Source organism: Rattus norvegicus, chromosome 13 (genome assembly GCF_021556685.1).
Source record: "Rattus norvegicus strain SHRSP/BbbUtx chromosome 13, alternate assembly SHRSP_T2T, whole genome shotgun sequence".
NCBI classification, from domain to species: domain Eukaryota; kingdom Metazoa; phylum Chordata; class Mammalia; order Rodentia; family Muridae; genus Rattus; species Rattus norvegicus.
The window spans coordinates 51,056,279-51,070,000 of record NC_141546.1 but is presented as its reverse complement, the minus strand read 5'-3'; the positions used below and the strand labels follow the sequence as shown (position 1 = coordinate 51,070,000).

General features: G+C 43.7%; 1 pseudogene; it reads left to right on the top strand.

Annotated features, from left to right (window-relative positions):
- Positions 1 to 430, top strand: part of Rpl9-ps26 (ribosomal protein L9, pseudogene 26) — a 575-nt pseudogene extending 145 nt beyond the window's left edge.
- Positions 431 to 13,722: the final 13,292 nt, after the last annotated feature.

Sequence of the window (13,722 nt, the reverse complement as noted above, 5' to 3'; positions counted from 1 at the left end):
GAAAAAGAAAAGGCTCTGTGTGGACAAGTGGTGGGGTAACAGGAAGGAACTGGCTACCCTCAGAACCATCTGCAGTCGTGTTCAGAACACGATGAAGGGTGTGACACTGGGCTTCCGTTACAAGATGAGGTCTGTGTGTGCTCACTTCTCTATGAACGTCGTTATTCAGGAGAACAGGTCTTTGTTTGAAATCCGAAATTTCTTGGGTGAAAAATACATCCGTAGGGTTCGGATGAGGACAGGTAGTGCTTGTACCGTCTCTCAAGCCCAGAACGATGAGTTAATCCTTGAAGGAAATGACATTGAACTTGTTTCAAATTCAGCAGCTCTGATTCAGCAAGCCACGACAGTTAAAAACAAGGATATCAGGAAGTTTTTGGATGGCATCTATGTGTCTGAGAAGGGAACCGTGCAGCAGGCTGACAAGTGAGACCTCCGTTTCCCAGCTCCAGAAACAAGATCCTGATCGCAAGGACAATTTGGGCTCTTTGGGGACAATAAAAGACTTATATGTTGAAAAAACAAAAACAAAACAAAAAAAAAACCTCATAGTATATCTTGTGTATATCATTCAATAACTTCTTTTTGGTCAAATTTCCAGCCTTGTTCTAAGATTTATTTATTTCTGTTTTATGTGTTTGAGTCTCTTGCCCGCCTGTACCCGTGCAAACCACGTGTGTGTCTTGTACCCAAGGAGGCCAGAAAAGGACAAAGCATTCCCTGAAAAATGGAAGGACCAGGTGACTGAGACAGCCTTGTGAAGGCTGAGATCTGAAGCCAGGTCCTCTGTTAGAGCAGCAAGTGCTCTTAATCACTGGGCCACCACTCGGCCTCCTCCAGCATTACTGTTGCCAGGTCTAGAGCAATGGCTTCCTGTCTCTTTCTGAAGGGCATTTCACTCATTGCAAGCATTTGGTAGCTGTGGAGATGCTGCACTGGGCGTTGTGTTTTCTCTGCGTGTTCACAGAGGAGAATCTCTCTTCAAACTGAGCTCAGGTCAGCTTTCCATTTCCCAGTGAGCAATGTTTCCTCGGGACATTTCACACAGTATGTCTTCTCCTCGTTCCCCTCTCTTGTCCTCCCTCACCTCCCAGTCTCCCGTCTACTTTCCTATCACAATGTGTACTTTTTTCAAATCTGCATTCTGCATACAAGAGAAAACAGGGTGGTGCTTGTTTTTCCTGAGTATAACCCATTTCTCTCTTTTTTTTTTTTTTTTTTTGGTTCTTTTTTTCGGAGCTGGGGACCGAACCCAGGGCCTTGTGCTTCCTAGGCAAGTGCTCTACCACTGAGCTAAATCCCCAACCCAACCCATTTCTCTTAAGAGGATACTCTTCAACTATACTCATTTTCCTGAAAATAACATGATTTCGTTCTTTTTATGGATGAGCAAAATTCTGTGGACATATTCCACATTTTACTTATCTGTTCCTCTGTTGATAGACGTGTAAGCTGATTCTATAACTTTTGAATACTGTGGGACACGTACACGTTCGTTCTATCTCTCTGATATGCTAACACAGATTTCTTCAAATGCCCACCCAAGAGTAGCTGGCTCATATGAGTTTGTTTGTTTTTAAGAAACCCCCATACTGGTTCCCACAGTGGCTGTACCGGTTAGCATTCCTATCAGAAATGTGTGAGTACCCCCACCCACTCACCCTCATCAACCCTGGCTGCTGTGTTCTCGATAACCACCATCTGATGGAACTCTGATGTCCTTCTGTTTGCATTGCCCCAAAGAATGTCAAACTTTTTTCTAATATATTTATTGGTCATGTACATGCCTTTGAAGAACTATTGATTCAATACATTGTCTCGTGTGCTGATTAGATGTAGGGGTTTGAGGGGGTTTGTTTTTGTTTTTTTGTTTGGTTGGATTTTTGTTTTGGGATTTTTTTTTTTTTGGTATTTGCTCTTTAGTTTCTTAAATTCGTAAATTAATGTTGTATATACTAATGCCGTGCTGGATATAGAGATGAGAAGGAATTTTTTTTTCCCATTCTGAAGAGCATCTCCTCACATCCCTTTCCTTTGCTATGCAGAAGCTTCTTAATTTATCCAATACCATTTGCCAATTCTTGCTGCTATTTTGGGGAAGGGAGGGGGAGGGTTTTGTTTCTGTTTGTCAAGACAAGGTTTTCTGGGTAACAGCCCTGACTGTCCTGGAACTTGCTTTGTAGATCAGGTTGGCCTCAAATTCACAGAAATCTGCCTGTCTCTGCTCTCGAGAGCTGGGACTGAAGTTGCGCTCCGTCACTCCTGACCCTTTTTCCTAGGTTATTGGTATCATTGTCAGAAAGTCCTGATAAACACATATATCTTCCTTTCAAATTTTAACTCGTGTCTGTGTGTGCATGCATGTGTACTTGTGTGGGCATAAGTGCCACAGTGTGTTTGTGAAGGTCAGGGGACAGCATGTGAGAGTCAGATCTCTTCCTTCACTAGGTGAAGGAGAGAGGTGAAACTCAGGTCTTAAGACTCAGAGGCGAGCAGCTCTGCCCACTGAGACCCTGAGCCTGTATTGTAAAGTACTTTGCCTACGTGTTCTGTCTGTTTCAGGGTTCAGCGGTTATTTTAAGGTCTTTGATACCTTTGAGCTCATTTTTGTCCAGGGTGGAAGAGGGGGGGTCTCTAGTTTCATTCTTCCAAGTGAACATGTCTAGGTTTTTCTGAACCATTTGTGAATGACAGTGTCTTCTCACCAGTGTATATTTTTGACAGAATTTATACTTTGTAAAGTTGCTAAGGACCAGGTTGGCGATGTAGCTTTGTGGGAGAGAATTTTTTGTTTGCAAGGCCCCACGTACGCTGCATCCGCAGTCCTATAAGCAAACCAACGCCACCACCAAAATAACCGAGGACAGCAAAGAGCACCTGTTTAAGTGTGCTGTATCCGGCTGGAGAGATTGCTCAGTGGTTAGGAGCACCGACTGCTCTTCCAGAGGTCCTGAGTCCAATTCCCAGCAACCACATGGTGGCTCACGACCATCTGTAATGGGATCTGATGCCCTCTTCTAATGTGTCTAAGACAGCTACAGTGCACTCATATAAATAAAATAACTCTTTAAAAACATATATCCTTTTTTTAAAAAAAAGTGTGCTTTCCATATTAGACAATAGACAGAAATGTTTATTAATAAAAATCTCCAGAATGCAACACATTGACTATCACAGCAATGATGTCATCATCCATCAGGAAGTCTCTGAAAAAAACCACTGGCCCTGGGAGAAAAGGAGTATAAAATCAGATACGGTCTCGGCACTGCTACAGAGCATGTGCCCTCACAAGCAAGCCTCGGTGGGGCCATATTCTAAGAGCAGCTACTTAAGGAATGCAAATGGTCTCAAATCCCGGAGCTAAAGTGATCTGGCCAAATTGTTGTTCAAGGTGGCTGCATCAGGCATGCTCCCTGATTTGGGGAAGGGGAGGGCATTTCTGCCAGACTTGTGGGAATTAATAACATTTCCATTTTCCTGGTTTTGAAGTGATTACATGTGTGTTCTCTGTGTGTGTGTGTCTGTATGTGTGAAACGAGTCTTTCTTTTCACACATACAGTGCATATACTTAGGTACTTATACATTAATTAATTCCTAAAAATAAATTATGAACAATGCATTTAAAGAACATTTCTGCCAGACAGAGGTGTCATATGCCTTTAATCCCAGAACTCAGGAGAAAGAGGCAGGCAGATCTCCGAGACAGGACTAACAGAGTAACACTGTCTTAACAGAAGGGGAAGAAAGACATAAATAGAGATCTTATTAGAAAAGAACAAATAGATTAAAAGAAAGAATAACTCTCAGGAAAGAAAAATACCGTCAGTGTAATTAAAAATTCAATGGCCAAGCTGGAGGGATGGATGGCTCAATGGTTAGGGACACTGACTGCTCTTCCAGAGGCCCTGAGTTCAATTCCCAGCAACCACATGGTGGCTCACGACCATCTGTAATGGGATCTGATGCCCTCTTCTGGTGTGTCTGAAGACAGCGACAGTGCACTCATATATAATAAATAAATAAATCATTTAAAAAAATTCAATGGCCAATTTAAACAACAGGTTGGCCATGGGTTAAGGGTGAAGGAAAAAGTTCAGGACAATGCTTTAGAGAAAATAATCCAAAGTACAAGTCTCACACACACACACACACACACACACACACACACACGGGGAGGGGGGCGCAAGGAGATAGTGACAAACACACCAACATGGGCGAATGTTCAAAGCCAGCATCAACAGCACCTCCCATGGGATTCTGTTTACATGACATTCTAAAAAGAACAAACTCTGAGTCATTCTTGCCAGGAGCCGGGGTAGGAGACAGGGACTCAGGGTACTATGACCTGAAGTGATGCAAACCTTCCGTGCGGGTTGCACAACTGCACATGGTCACTGAACTTGTGAACTTCATTGCTTTAAACAAAAAAGTTATAGTTCACTAGGCATGGTCTCATATGCAAGGAGGCAGAGGAGGTCAATAGGTCAATCTCTGTGAGCCAGGTCTCAAAAAAACAAACAAACAAACAAACAAACAAACAAATAAATAAATGATAATTGTTATATACAAATCAGACCTTAATAAAATATGACTCTCAAAGATTTTAAGAGCTGGGCAGAGTGGCACACATTTTTAATGACAGTGCTTTGGAGGCAGAAGCACCAGGTCCTATAAGTTCAGGGTCAACCTGGTCTACATCATGAGTTCCAGTCTAGTCAGAGATATACAGTGAGAGGAAGATACAGTGAGATTTAGTCTAAAGATAATAAGTGAGATTGAAGAAGCCATGAGTAGTGATGTATATGTGTAAATATAGTGCTCAGGAAACTGAGGCAAGAGGATTGACCTGAGTTTAAGGCCAGCCTGGCCATAAGGAAGACCCCATCTCAAAAGAGCAAAACAAGGGTCTAGAGACCGATCTTAACCGCCTGTAACCCCAGCTGCAGGGGAGACAGTTCCCTCTTCCAGCTGCTGTGGGCACCAGGAACACATGCCACATGTCCAGACATACACACCGTACTGGCTAGATTTGAGTCAACTTGACCCAGGCTAGAGTCAACAAGGAGGAGAGAGCCTCAACTGATAAAATGCCTCCATAAGATCTGGTTCTAGGGTGTTTTCTTAATTAGTGAGTTATGCGGGGAGGGGGGCTCAACCCATTATGGGTGGTGCCATCCCTGGGCTGGTGGTCCTGAGTTCTATTTAAAACAAAAACAAAAACAAAAACAAAAACAAAAACAAAAACAAAAACAAAACAGACTGAACGAGCCACGAGGAACAAGTCAGTGAACAGCATCCCTTCATGGCCTCTACATCGGCTCCTGCCTCCACCTTTCTCCTCTGCTTGAGCTCCTGTCCCGACTTCCTTTGATGAGTAACTGTGATGAAGTGTAAGCTGAATGAACCGTTTTCTTCCCAAGTTGCTCTGGTCATGGTATAGAGACCATGGTTTTTGGTCATAGCAGTAGAAACCATAGCTGAGACATTACACATACACATAAATAAAATCAAATCTGAAGAAAAAAGAAAACGACAACAAAAACAGATTTTTTTTTTTTTTTAGAAGTTGAAGATACAGCTCCAGGTATACAGTTACCTATCATGCATGAGGTCCTGGTTTTGATCCCCGTTGAAACAATAATGATCAATTTAGAACCCCAATCCTATATCGATACACATAAACTGACAAAATAAATTACAAATTACTTGATAAAAATTCCCGTGTTGAAGTGGTCCAAATGGTTGAATGCTCAACCTAAGCAGAGTATTTATACTCCTCTCTAAGGCTTAAGGAACATCGTGGAAACAGGGCAGAGATGACGTAAGAGCTAGACAATAGGGAGAAGGTTTGCAAAACACTCTCCAGACATCACATAGCCATATAACCATGACCTCACAGCAACCACAGCTGCCTACACTGGGCCTGTCAACAGTCAGTCACGGAATAGGGAGGGTCCCACAGTGTCCCACCCATCACTACTGAGTAATGGGCTATTTGTGGATTGTGGGAGAAGGGGAGTCGTTATTTTCTATTGTACACCCACTGAGGAACCAACCAGACTCCAATGATGAGTTCTAAGGCGCATGGATGGGTCATAAAACAAAACAGAAGGACCTAAGTGGGGGAAAGTGAGAAGCAGAGAAATCAGAGCGGGCTGGGCACGGAAGCCATCATAACCCTAGCAAAGGGTATGAATGCAGTAGTGGGCGGGAACGGTGGGTTCGCTGTGAGGGAGGTATGAAAGGCCAGGAGCTCGGCACACCTTCAGTGTATCCAAGATGGGTTTGCACAGAGCACTGACTAAGAGGGGTGAAGATCACCCCAAAGACTTGGACCCAGAGAGAATGCAAATACATCAAGTAAGAAACCGGAGCAGGCCAGGAGGTCCACTTTCTCTGCGTCTTGGCCTACGTTGTTCTGTTTGACGTTGCCACACTCTCCTTGAACTGAACCCTCTGAAATCAGGAACCCAGATCAATTGTTCCCCCTTTTAAGTGTTTTGTCAAGTATTTCATCATCAAATGCTAAAAGAAAAAAAAAAAACCCATAAACCATTTTTAAAGTCTTGCAAACTCCCTGGCCCATAATAAATACTTTGCTGACTCATTGATAAAAAACTGTTAATTTTGCAGTTTCAGAAAATATATGATCTCTTGTGCATCTTCTAGAGCTAATGTCTGTGGTCATGCATCTTCGGTCAAGGGTCAAAACAATTTCACCTAAAACTAACAGGCAAAGTCGTGTTTATTCCTTCCCTGTCTACAAGCTCACGTGTCAGGCACTCTGTGGCCCGGACGTCACTGCGCACGGCCCCGCACCGATGCCACCTCCAGCCTTAGTCTATTTTTGAGAAAGCACAGGGATGAGTGTACATTATCATCTCTTAGAGCAAATGGCACTCAGCTTGACCAAGTTTAATGTCCATATAAAAATCAGAAATGCTACAAATTGGGGCATATAGAAGCATCTCTCGTCTCTCCTTCAGGCTCCGGCTGCCATCTCAATCCTCCAATCCCCACTGCCGAGCTCCATCTGACCACTTTCTATCTAGAAAGCTCATTCTCAGTGAAATACTTGAATCAGAACTAATTACAGCAGTAACTGAAATGGTCCCGGGGATGTGGGCACCGCACAACAAGGATACTTTTACTGGGTTACTTAGCCGTGCTGTGCCGGGCTCTGTTAATGTGCTCTGCCAGGCTTCACTGCAGACATACTTCAACAAATGTAACTCTGCAGTTAAAGTAATAGAGGGCCAAAGGAGCCCGGAGAAATAAAGAGTCAAATTCATCTCCTTGGAAATATGTTTGAAAACAATCCACTAATGGGAGTCCCGGATTGAAGAGGTTTATTTCAGGGCAGATGGCAAAGCTCGGATTTGCAGCTTGTCCTCACTCACTCTCCGGCTTTCTGCAGCCTCCATTTTACTTCAGCGTTCAAAGGGGACCAGAAGCAGCTCGGAGCAAAAAGGTGCGCTGGGGCTGTGCTGTTCAAGCTCCCTTGGCACACAGCGCCCGGATCAAGAGGGATGATGGGTAGAGCCGTGCTTGGCTTGCCTTCCTTTTACTCTGTGATAAACACAGTGCCCTTGCTCTCTGAGGAGAAAAAAGAAAAAAGAAATCCAGTAAGGTATTGCCAGAACCTAAAGGTTTTCCGTCTTTAGCTAACTGCATTGTAGAAGAAAACAGGAGAATGAGTCCTCACACAGTGCCGGCAGCCATCTGACATGGCAGTCAACATTTTGGACCACAAATCAGAATTTAATATAAAATATTTACTAGATAATATAATATTTTTTCATTTAAGAGCCATGTGACTTTCGACCCTTGAGATCAAAAATATCCACATCCGAGGAGAGAATAAAAGCTGGGTGTCTGCCTCAGTAGTAGAGCGACTTCCTGTAATACTCAGACACCAGACTCAGGCACAGGGGGAAGGGGAGGCATGACCGAGGCATCAGAGGAAATGCCTACCTGAGATAAGACAGGTAGCGTTTTGCTCAGAAGAAAAAGCATTCATTAAAATGTATTTATCTTTCTGGGTATGGTGATACACGATGTTTATTCAGGAGACAGAAGCTGAGGGAATCTGTATGAGTTCAAGGCCAGCCTGGTCTATATATAGTGAGTTCCAGGCCAGCCAAGGCTATGTAGTAACACGCCCCATCCTCCTGCATCTCAAAAACAAATATACGACAACTAAAAGTGTCTCTGTCTTACCTGATTACGAAACCCTAACTGAGGTTAAAAACTGCTTAATTCTTTTAAGAGATAACTTTAGATACAGTAAAGGCCTGGGTCAGTGAATACTATCATTTATCCGTCAAGCAGTGATAAAGTCATAGGAGATGAATAATTTTGCTATGTACATAAAAAATGTGTTCTAGAATTGCTGTATTTTCAGAAAGCATTTAAAATCCAGGTATTGGGCTGGAGAGATGGCTCAGCGATTAAGAGCACTGACTGCTCTTCCAGAGGTCCTGAGTTCAAATCCCAGCAACCACATGGTGGCTCACAACCATCTGTAATGGGATCTAATGCCCTCTTCTGGTGTGTCTGAAGACAGCTACAGGGTACTCATATAGAATAAATAAATAAATCTTTAAAAATAAATAAATAAATAAATAAATAATAAATAATAAAATCCAGGTATCTCAGGAAGTGGAAGATCATGGCATTTGGGGGATCAGAGGCAGCTCCATGGATATTGATAAAGTCACTTCCTGTGTGTCTTGTTCATGCTGTACTGTGACCCCCACACTCATGCAGGGAACTAAAATGAATTTTCTCAATATTACAAATTTAAAAAAGAATTCCAAATTTAGGATCTACCACTGAAAATAAATTTAGAAATTTATTAGTTTTAAACCTATTTTGCCATCAGGTATAGCTGTGGAACTTTTTAGGGATGGGGGATGGATAGGACTAAAAATCCCCAATGGTGGAACCTGAAAAATTCTAATTAAAAAAAATTTTTTTTTAAATTATGATGATCAGTTAGGTTTAGAAACCAGCACTCTCATCTACCCAGCATTACAGTAACCATATATCATGTATGAATTTCTTTTTTTTTTTCTTATTTTTTTTTTCAGAGCTGAGGATCGAACCCAGGGCCTTGCACTTGCTAGGCAAGTGCTCTACCGCTGAGCTAAATCCCCAACCCCCATGTATGAATTTCTACTTGGGGACTGGGGAGATGACTCAGTAGTTAAGAGCATTGACTGCTCTTCCAGAGGTCCTGAGTTCAAATCCCAGCAACCACATGGTGGCTCATAACCATCTGTAATGGGATCTGATGCCCTCCTCTGGTATGTCTGAAGACAACTACAGTGTACTCGTATAGAATAAATAAATAAATCTTTAAAAAGAAACTTCTACTTGGGAGGAAATGTTGACTCAGCAGTTAAGAGCGATTACTGCTCTTGCAGAGGACCTGAGTTTTGTTCCCAGTAACTGTATGGCAGCTCATATGCATGTATACCAGACATGCACATACATATATGCAGGCAAAACACCCATATCCATACCTCTAAAAATGTTCGTAATGAGGACACACAACATATTCAATCTCTTTTCCTTCTGATCACACTTAAATTCTTGCTGGAGTAAGTGTCTTAGTTACACTTTTAATGCCATGACAAAACACTGTGTCTAAGGCAACTTGGAAAATGTTTTATTTGGGCTTCACAGTCCCAGAGGGTGGACAACATGGCGGTGGGGTGGCAGCAACTAGGCAAGGGTGGCTTTAGAGCAGCGGTGAGAGCTCACCTTCAGATCCACAAAACAGGAAGCTGCCAAAAGAGACCATCAGTAATGGTGTGAGTCTCTTAAAACCTCAAAGCCCACCCCGATCTATGCAGTTACTTTCTTTGTTAGGCAGGAGGCAGGAAGTGGAAGAACATACAGCCCCCTAGTTAACCCTGTGTCCTCTCAGGCTACTTTGTAAAGGATAAAGACAGCGAGCGGAATGTTACAATCTTGCCAGTGAAGCTAGCTGATCTGCCTAAAATACTTGGCTGTTCTCTCTAACCCGGAGGAACCATATAGCTTGATAAGAAGGAGCATAAAACAGGAGTGGCTCCATTTAGATTTTTTTTTTTTAAGATTTATTTATTTTATGTATGTGAGTACGCTGCCGCTGCCATTGTCTTCAGACACACCAGGAGAGGCCATCAGATCCCATTATGGATGGTTGTGAGCCACCGTGTGGTTGCTGGGAGTTGAACACAGGACCCCTGCAAGAGCAGTCAGTGCTCTTCACTGCTAAGCCACCTCTCCAGCCCCTCCATTTTGATTTTGAGTCTCGTCTTTCGAGGAACACTACAGAGTTCAGTCCAGAACAGTGGACTGGGGTTGTGCATAGTAGCAGACACATGGAGTCTCAGCACTTGAGAGACAAAGGCCTCCAAGTTGAAGACTTTTTTGTCAAGCAAAGTTCTCTTATAATGACTTGACAACTCTTGTGAAATTGCTCCGATCAAGTCTCACCAGTTAATTATCTCCAAATCCTTCCAAGGGCCAAGCCTCCAGGATTCCCACCTCCAACCATAACACAGGGACCCCTGTGTGACTTACACTGACGGGCCTTGCTAAAGCAAAAAGATACCCAGCTGTATGCCTACGTTTTCACAAGCCACACAGTTTGTGATGTTTGAATCCACAACCCACGGTGGTGCAGGCCTAAAGTGCCCGGCCTTTGGGAAACTGAAATCCAAGAAAAGTTAGATGCTGAGACCATCTCGAAAATAAATTAAACAAATAAACAAATGTAGCTTTGAGTAATTTCACTACTGCTGTTTGCTTCCAGAATTCCTAGCAACGACCACTTGGATTTTAATCAAAATTTTTCACTTTCTAAATGATTGTTCCTCAGAGAAAACGTGCCAGTTGAGTGGTCTGTCAAAGGATGAAAGGAAATAAGCCAGCCCCTGACGCTATGTGAAGCTTCACTCTCAGGAAACATTGGCAGCCTGAAGACATAGCTAATCCCCTTATAAATAGTTGTTCTTCTGAATTGCCAGAAAATTGAGAGGATTAAAACACAATAGAGCTGTAAAAGTTAGTGCCTCCACAATAAATGTCAGCTACAGACCTCTGGTGATGAACTTCCTCTCGCTCATGTAAATCACGGCGATGTCACTGGATCTAAGCCACAGACGACATGGGAAGGAAAGAAGAGTCATCACAAATCAAACACTGCATGAACTTCACTTACAGAAACACAGATGTTTAGGGGACTCCAAAATCGTTTGGTCGTCTCTCAGCCTAGATGACATCTTACAAAGCTCTAGGCTGGGGCTGGAGAGATGGCTCAGCGGTTAAGAGCACTGACTGCTCTTCCAGAGGTCCTGAGTTCAATTCCCAGCAACCACATGGTGGCTCACAACCATCTATAATGGGATCTGATGCCCTCTTCTGGTGTGTCTGAAAAACATATAAATAAAATAGATAAATCTTTAAAAAGAAAAAGGCTTGCCCCAATGCTCCCTTGCCATCCACACACTATGCTAGCTGCACCACTGTACAGACCCAGGAATAGAGGGAAGACTCCACAATGCCAAAGCCTGAGGCAGGAGAGGTGAGAGTTCTAACCCATCCTGCTCTGTGTTAAACAAATGGGAATGTGTAACAAACCTGTTCCATTCTGTTAGTTACATAAGTGGCCCAACCCTTGTTCTCTCCCCGGGCTTCAACTCTAGTGAAGGAGTCGAGATGTAACAAGTTCATAGTTACTGGTCCATTTCCGTGAGAGAGGGTACATGTACAAAAGCCCTGTGGCAGGAAGGAGTTTGGTATACCTGAAAAACTGAAGACCAAAGCTACGAAGAGGGCAGATGAGCCTGGGTCTGAATGACGCGGAAATAAGAGGCAAGCGGTTGCTATGACCCGGAAATAAAGAGGCAGAAAGTTGCTGAGCCTTTAAGCCATGGGGTGTTTGCCTTAGAATAATGAAGTGGGGTTGTTGTTGGTGGTGGTGATGATGTTGATGTTGTTGTTGTTAATTAGATGGGTAATCCGAAGGGGATTGTCTTTAGAAAATAACTTGTACATTCAGTGGAACCATTAGAAGGCAAAACCTTACTGGAAGAAGTGAATCACTGGGTGAGATGTTACGGACAGGGCCCCCTGGCTCTCCTCTCTCTGTTCTCGCTACCCTGAGGACAGGATGTAACCAGCTACCTCATGCTCCTACCACCATACTGTCACATCATAGTGTACTGTACCCCTCAAACCCTGAGCCAACAGAGACCCTCCCTTTCTTAAATTTCTTCTTCCTGGCGACTTGGTCACAGCAAGCAGGAAGGTAACAAACACAGTTGTATTCTACACCAAAGTGAAGCACAGAGTGAGACTGGTGTATCTGGGACGGAGACGTGGGTCTCGGCAAATGTCAGGCAACTGAAGCTGCTAGAGAGGCGGACATGGGAAAGTGGGGGCCGTAACTCACAACAGAGAGTAAGTAACTGAGCTCTGGGAACACCAAGGATTCATGGCCACAGAGAGGTGTGCAGACTCAAGAAAGACCAGAGCCAGAGAAGACCAGTGGAGGAGAGAGAAAGCCATTGGGCCAACAGAGAACCGCAAGAAGCAGTGGTCGGCAGAGCCCCATTTGGTGTGGAATTCAAGTACAATAAGACCCTCAAGTCTTGGCATCCCGTGCAAGACAGACCAGAGAAGTCAGAGGTTGAAATCACGGCTGCTCTGGAGCCTGAGGCAGGGAGATCATGAGTTTGAGGCCAGCCTGGTCTCTACAGGGAGATCCAGTTTCAAGATAAATTTTTATAAAGAAGTTGAGAAGGAATAAAGACAGTTAGCATGGGCAATTCTTTTTGTTGGTGGTGGTTTGGTTTGGTTTTTCAAGACAAGGGTTTCTCTGTGCAGCCCTGGCTATCCTGGAACTGTCTCTGTGGACCAGGCTGGCCTCAAACTCAGAGAGTGCGCTGATCAAAGGTGTGCGCCGCCATCTGGTTGGCAATGATTCTTAAAATAGAGCGATGAAGAGAGAAACTATCAAAAGAGGTGGACGGCCCTTCTCCTGTTCACCTACCACCTTTGCGTTGTTTGTTTGATACGGGGTCTCTAAAGCCCAGCTGATCCTAAACTCATTTGGTAGCACAAGATTGCCTCAACCCTTCAACAATCCTCCTGCCTCCCCCTCTCAAGTGTTGAGATTTACATATGTGAGCCACTACACCTGTTGATTTTCGTTGTGTTTAATTTTTATTTTCAAAATATTTAAAGAGTATCAATACCTAAGATTCGATGCTCAAAAATGTATAGCATGCACCTGTAAGGCCAGGGCTTGGAGGGCTGAGGCAGAACCATTGCTGTGAGTTCCAGACCAACCTGGACAAAATAGAAAGGCCCGGTCCTAAAAAGGAGAAAAGGGGAAGCAGAGGAGTTTTATCTTTTGCTTCCTTAGAACCACCTTAGCCTGAAGTGCCCCAGGACTCAACAGGCATTTGCCATTGCAAGTGTGCTTTGTCAGGTGACACACCAAGTCACACGGGTGGGCTTCTACTTCCTACCCATGGAAATCTCTCTCATCTCACCCAAAACATTCTAAATAACAGGTAGATAAAATGGTTCCTCAGATAGCTGGGTGTGGTGATCACGCCTTTAACCTCTGCACGGAGGAGGCAGAGGCAGGCAGACTTCTGAGTCCCAGGCCAGCCTGGTCTACAGAGTTCCAGAACACACAGGGGTACACGGTGAAAACT